Source organism: Chionomys nivalis, chromosome 4, assembly GCF_950005125.1.
Source record: "Chionomys nivalis chromosome 4, mChiNiv1.1, whole genome shotgun sequence".
Classification (NCBI taxonomy): Eukaryota; Metazoa; Chordata; class Mammalia; order Rodentia; family Cricetidae; genus Chionomys; species Chionomys nivalis.
The window spans coordinates 53,020,301-53,026,141 of record NC_080089.1 but is presented as its reverse complement, the minus strand read 5'-3'; the positions used below and the strand labels follow the sequence as shown (position 1 = coordinate 53,026,141).

The 5,841-nt window shown below is 44.8% G+C and overlaps 1 pseudogene; it reads left to right on the top strand.

Moving 5' to 3' along the window:
* The first annotated feature begins 778 nt into the window (after positions 1–778).
* LOC130873511 (eukaryotic translation elongation factor 1 epsilon-1-like) lies at positions 779–1,759 on the top strand (annotated as a pseudogene).
* Positions 1,760–5,841: the final 4,082 nt, after the last annotated feature.

Sequence of the window (5,841 nt, the reverse complement as noted above, 5' to 3'; positions counted from 1 at the left end):
CTTAAAGGAGCAAGCAATGGCTCATCTGAAGTTTGATGGAGTAAGACTGCTTTGTTGCCCAGTCTGCTGTGGTAGACAGCACAGAAATGGGCACCAGGAGGCCAGGGTTCTAAATCCAGCCTGCCTTAATTAGCAGCAAAATTAGACCACTGACTTCTCCCTCAAGGCTCCTGTGTCCTTGCTGCAAAACGAAGGCATTGAACTCTGCCCTCAACGGTGGCAGAGTGGTTTATTGAAGAGCAGCCTCATAGGCACCTGAAAAGGCTAGACAAGATCAAAAGGCCGTCAAAACCATCAAGTTAAAAGGCACCAAAGAGACGAAGTCATGGAGAGAAGGGAGCGTGTTGGTGGGCACTGGGCAGTCTGTGGGCACCTTCCTCTACAATATAGTTGCTGATTTGAGTAGACAAGAAGCCAAGGAGAATATGGTGCCAACAGTCTAGCAGCTAGCCTTGGCTTCTGTCATCTTCACAGGTTCTGAGGGAGACAATACAAGGTGAATGTTCTTAAGGAGTTTCCTTGCCCTGGAAGCAATACAGTGCTTTACGTAAAAATCTAAGAAGTTAGGAGTGTGCATTGCTAGCCTCTGAGGTAATCACTAAAAGAGAAGTAAAATGATGAATAATTAACCAGCTGGCAGAGAAGCAATTTAAAAAAAGCTTGATCTATTCATAATCTATAGAAACAATATAGATCTGTGGTTACCAGAGACAGGCAAGTAGATTCTTGGGAATCCTCTTGGGTAGTTGAGAAGCAACTGCCCCAAGGGAAGCGGGGTATGGTGGTCTGCGTGTGTGGTACCAGCATTCCGAAGACTGAAGCAAGAAGGTGGGTTTGAGGCCAGCCTGAGCAACATAGTGAGGCTTTATCTTACACAAAGAGCCGGGGATGTGGCTCAGTGGTAGAGCACTCACAAGGCCCTTTGATCCATTTTCAATCCTCAAAAAGAGGTGGATATGACATCTTATGGAATAATGAAAATGGCTCGAAACTAGACAGACGTATTAGTCATACAACGTAGGGAAAGTACCAAACAACACTGGATTTTTCATTTTGAAATGGCCTGGTTTATGTTATGCAAATTTCACTTTAATGAAGTCTAAAATTACAAAAAATAATATGAGTTATCTGAAAGGAAGCAAGAAGAGAAAAGGGGGAGAAGATGGCAGTGACCATGGAGCTGAGTCATTGGAAAAGTCCCTGGGACTGAGGCTGGGGAACAAGTACAGTGCCCAGAGCAAGCCGCAGATTCCAGTTCTACAAACAATGTCCCAAGTCTAACGACATTAACTACCACCGCGACCCATCTAGTCAAGCACACCAATGAAGAACCCTTGCCGGGGAGCCTCACAGCTGTGGCGAGAGAGCAGGATCACTAGGACAGACGGACACTCCAGTAAAGAAGAACACACACCTTGCCAAAAGATCTTAATTCCTGTCTGAAGACAAAGCCTACCTTGCAGGAGACACTGTTACCGTGGCGGGTGCCCTACTGTACTATGGGCTCTGTCACTTTGTAGTTGACCTGACAGTCCAAGGAAAGGAGAACTCTCCTAACGCGCCCCACTGGTTCCGCTACGTCCAGCATTACCCAGACATCAGGCAACATCTGTCTACTGTTGTCTTCATCAAGAGCAGACGGATGCTAGCTCCCACTGGAAGCCCCTGCTGTGCAGCAAGAGGATTAGAAGCAAGAGGAAAATGTATTTTGGACCGTGGCACTGACGTAAATGAATATGATGTTATATTTGTCCCTTAGTTGAAACTTTGTTATTTTTTTATATTTATTTATTTATTTATTATGTATACAATATTCTGTCTGCGTGTATGTCTGCAGGCCAGAAGAGGGCACCAGACCTCATTACAGATGGTTGTGAGCCACCATGTGGTTGCTGGGAATTGAACTCAGGACCTTTGGAAGAGCAGGCAATGCTCTTAACCTCTGAGCCATCTCTCCAGCCCGAAACTTTGTTACTTTTTAATGTAAAAATTCAACTGTTATTCAAACAAATCGTGATCACACCATCAATAATCTTGCATTTATAGGTGAAATTTATTTTAATAAAAGTTGCAAATCAGTGGCTCAGTCTTAAAAACGTAAGTCACCCTGTCAGTGGTCCACATCTGGTTACTTACCTTTTTTGTGTTTTTAAAACTCATTTTCCTCTTAGTTACTTGTAGTAGTTTATTAAAACCTGTGATAAATTTTGCTGAGGTTTCAGAAGGGGCGGTAGATAGTTGTTCTCAAAATATTTATGTGACTAATAAATGTGATTTTAAACAAAAAGAAGAGAAAAAGGAATACAGACCAGGTGGAACGAAACAGAGGGGTAAGTATGTGGGTAGAAGCAAACTCAGTGTATCGGTATTTTATTGGATGCAAATGGCCCTGATATATCAGTTAAAGGCAAAGTTACACAAAGTCCATGCTTATTAAAATCAGTTTCCATATCATCCAAGTGAGCCCTAAATACAAACCCAGGGACACACTGGTGTTGAGAGAGCTGCGGGCCTCTTCCCACAGCCCAGCTCCCGCATGGTTAGCTTTATACCCAAAATAACAACACACGCATTGTATTCTTTTAAACACTGCTTGGCCCATTTCTATTCATGCGTGTAGCACCCGAAGGTGTGCTTACCGGGAAGATTCTAGCCTACGTCCATCCTGGGTTGGAGCTTTATTGCGTCTGCCGGGGAGAGGGGAGCATGGCGTCTGCTCCAGAGAGCAGAGCTGTCAAGTCTGAGCTCACTTCCTCTTCCTCCCAGCATTCTGTTCTGTTTACTCCACCCACCTATGTTTTAACCTATGAGGGCCAAACAGTTTGTTACTTAACCAATGAAATCAACAGATTGATATATGACACTCCCACATCACACTGGGGCTGAGCTGATGTCAGACAAGTTCGACTCTGAGGCAAGGAGCATCAGGGATGAAAGGGAAACTCTATTTCAGTAAAAATCACTACACCAGGAGATGTAATAATTCTAAATCTGACTCCACAGAAAACACACACAATTCCACAAGTGCAAAGCCAAACTTGACAGAATAAAGAGAAATAGACCCCAGAATCATAAAATATTTGACAAATGTCTCCCATAATTCCTAGGTGAAGCAGTAAACAAGAAAAAAACATTAAAAATATTCAAGATTTAAACACGGTGCTGCATAAACCTGATTTAAGTAATTTATAAATTGTGGACCTAAGAGAACATTGCATTCTACAGTTTCTTCTGGGCTAGCTCCCAGGCTCCCTTGATGGCAGTTTTGATGAATGGTGGCACCAGGCTACTGAGCTCATGCAGCTGCTCTTCAGTAATTCACTGGAACCTCCTCCTTTCCATCTCTAGAACTGTCTGGCTCTGAGTTCTAAACTCAGGGCCTGCATGAGTCAGGGTCAGGCTGACATCCTTGACTCTGGAGCCAGGTCACCCTCGGGGCCATACGAAACTGACACAAAGTCCTGCTACCCTGATGAGGCAGCTGAGAGCAAGGTCTGGGCGTCACAGAATTTGTTGAAGAGGTGGTCAGCTGCTTCCCAAAGCTTTCTGAAGAGTCAGTAGCAGAGACTGAATTCAGTTCTGGGTATTGTTCATGTGACAATTATTGTTTGGCCTCCTCATAGCCCAAGGTGGAGAGCATATGCCACTGAGGTCTACGGAGAAGCCATAAATGTCTGCTCTTCGAGTTAGGCTAGACGTTCCCCAGAGACCAGGCTACACAGAAAAAGAGAGAGAGGTCTTTCTCTTTACCGGGTCTCTTTGGTTCCTGTGGAACCCCTCAGCACTATTCCCTACCTGACAGATGCCCAGTGTTGCTTCCCAACAGTAGCCTTATTGCCAGCACCCTAGTTTCAACATAAAAGGTGGGCAACAGCAATGGGAAAAAAGTAGATGGGTGCCCCATTTTATGAGAGAGCCTCAGAGTAGGCAAAGGAGAAAAACATTAATATTTATTGCATATGTGATACATAGTTTTACTCAAACCAGTGAAGTGGGAAAGTTTCCTATTTTACAGAAAGCCAAGAGAAATTGATGTACAAAGATGCTAATTCTGCAATTTGCCCCAAACCACAGCACTGTTGAGGAATGAGACTGAAATGGGAACTTGGGTCTCCCTGGTGGACAGAAAATAAACCTGGGAAACCAAGTGTGTCCTTTGGAAAGGAAATGATACAAAGATAGAACTGCATGCAAAAGCAATATAGTAAGCAATAGGATTCATTGTAACAGTTCAAAGGTCAGGGATGCATACAGGACAGGAGATATTTCAGATAAGTTTTCAGAAAAAGAAGGCCTCTCCTTCCCTGAGTGAATCTTTCTGAATTCTGCTGCGATTCCTGTGCAGTCTTGGATGAGCTGTCAAAGCCTCTGAAGGGTCAGGGTTCAGGAACTTGCAGGAGTAAGCTGGCAAAACAAGGAAAATGGAGGCTATGGATGTGAATGACAAATTCTAGAAATGCAGATGTGGCTGAGAAAGAAGAAGCAAGCAGACAACCTGGAAGGGAGACCAAGGCTTGCACCCCAGCAAGCAGTGGACATGACTGAGACCAGCTCCTGGGAGGAGCAAGGAGCAGATCCCCAAGGAGACCTAGGGATGGGGGAGGGCACCTGAGGATGACCTCCACGTGCTATGACCTCTTCTGATTGCTCTTCTGGGTAACAGATTTCAAAAAATAAGGGGTATTCTGCCACAATCAGAAAGAGCGGGTAAGAAAAGGAACCTTGTGCTCCAATGGCAAAGGTAGGATTCCAGGCCGTTCCTTCAGAGCTGGTTTCTGCAGCATCTGGGGATCACTGCAGAGCTGGCACGGAGATGATAAATATCCATTCATTAGGTAGACTAATAAATGAGGAGAACTCGTTTCTGAGCCAATGCCACTTCTTCGTGAATCTGAACAAATCAGTGTGGCCTCTTGACATCATTTCCATTTGGAAATGTACCTCCAGCTCAGGTACTTAGTTGCCTCATGGCTGAGGACTCTCTTAGTGAGGTCACTGAGTCTCTGAGGCCCAGGGCCAAGGATACTCTTGGAAAAAGAGCAAGCGACTCCTGAGCTGGAATGAGACGGGAGAGGAGAACAGGGAGTGGAGAGTGAGGTGTCATGCAAGAGTCCCTCAACGTTTGAGCTCAGTTCTACTGTTAGTGCCCTAGGAGATGGCAGAGCATGTGTCATAGAGTTGGTCTAATCTGGGATTGGCTGATTGGAGGCTGTTGCTAGGAGTGGTTTTTTTTGTTTTTTTTTTTTTTCCCCAGAGATTTCCATATTGTTCTCTGTGTGTGATCTGAAGGTATTCCACTGGCCAGAATGATTGCAGCACCTGGCTGAGGGTGGCCAGGTATCCGCAGAGGGCAGCCTGCAGGAGTGTACAATGAGCATGGAGGAGCAGGGTGCCAGCAACTGTGCCACCCTTGTGAGCATGCTCTTAAGGCTTTTGTAGCCTTCATGTTATTGATGCACTGTCCCAGAAGATGAGAGGGGAAGCCAAGCCTGGAGCACAGCCATGGGTCTTAGGTAGGTGTAATGTTTTTCACTCCCGTGAAGTGAAAACTCACATCTTAGTTTACAGCCAGGGCTCTATGGGTTTGGTTCCATCCAATCTCTTAGGGAATCTCTCTAATGAAAAGGGTCTGTTTATTGGCATCTTAACCATTCCAGGCTCTTCAGCATATAGTAGATCAGAACATCTAAAGAAAGTCTTTGTTATCCCTGATTTTCATATCAAAACCAACCAACTAAAAGTTATAGGACCAAGGTCCTAAAGCTACTGAGAATAACACGAATGTAAGATGATGTGAAACAGGAGTCTTTGTGAGCTAGGGCCTCACATTCCTGCACTTGC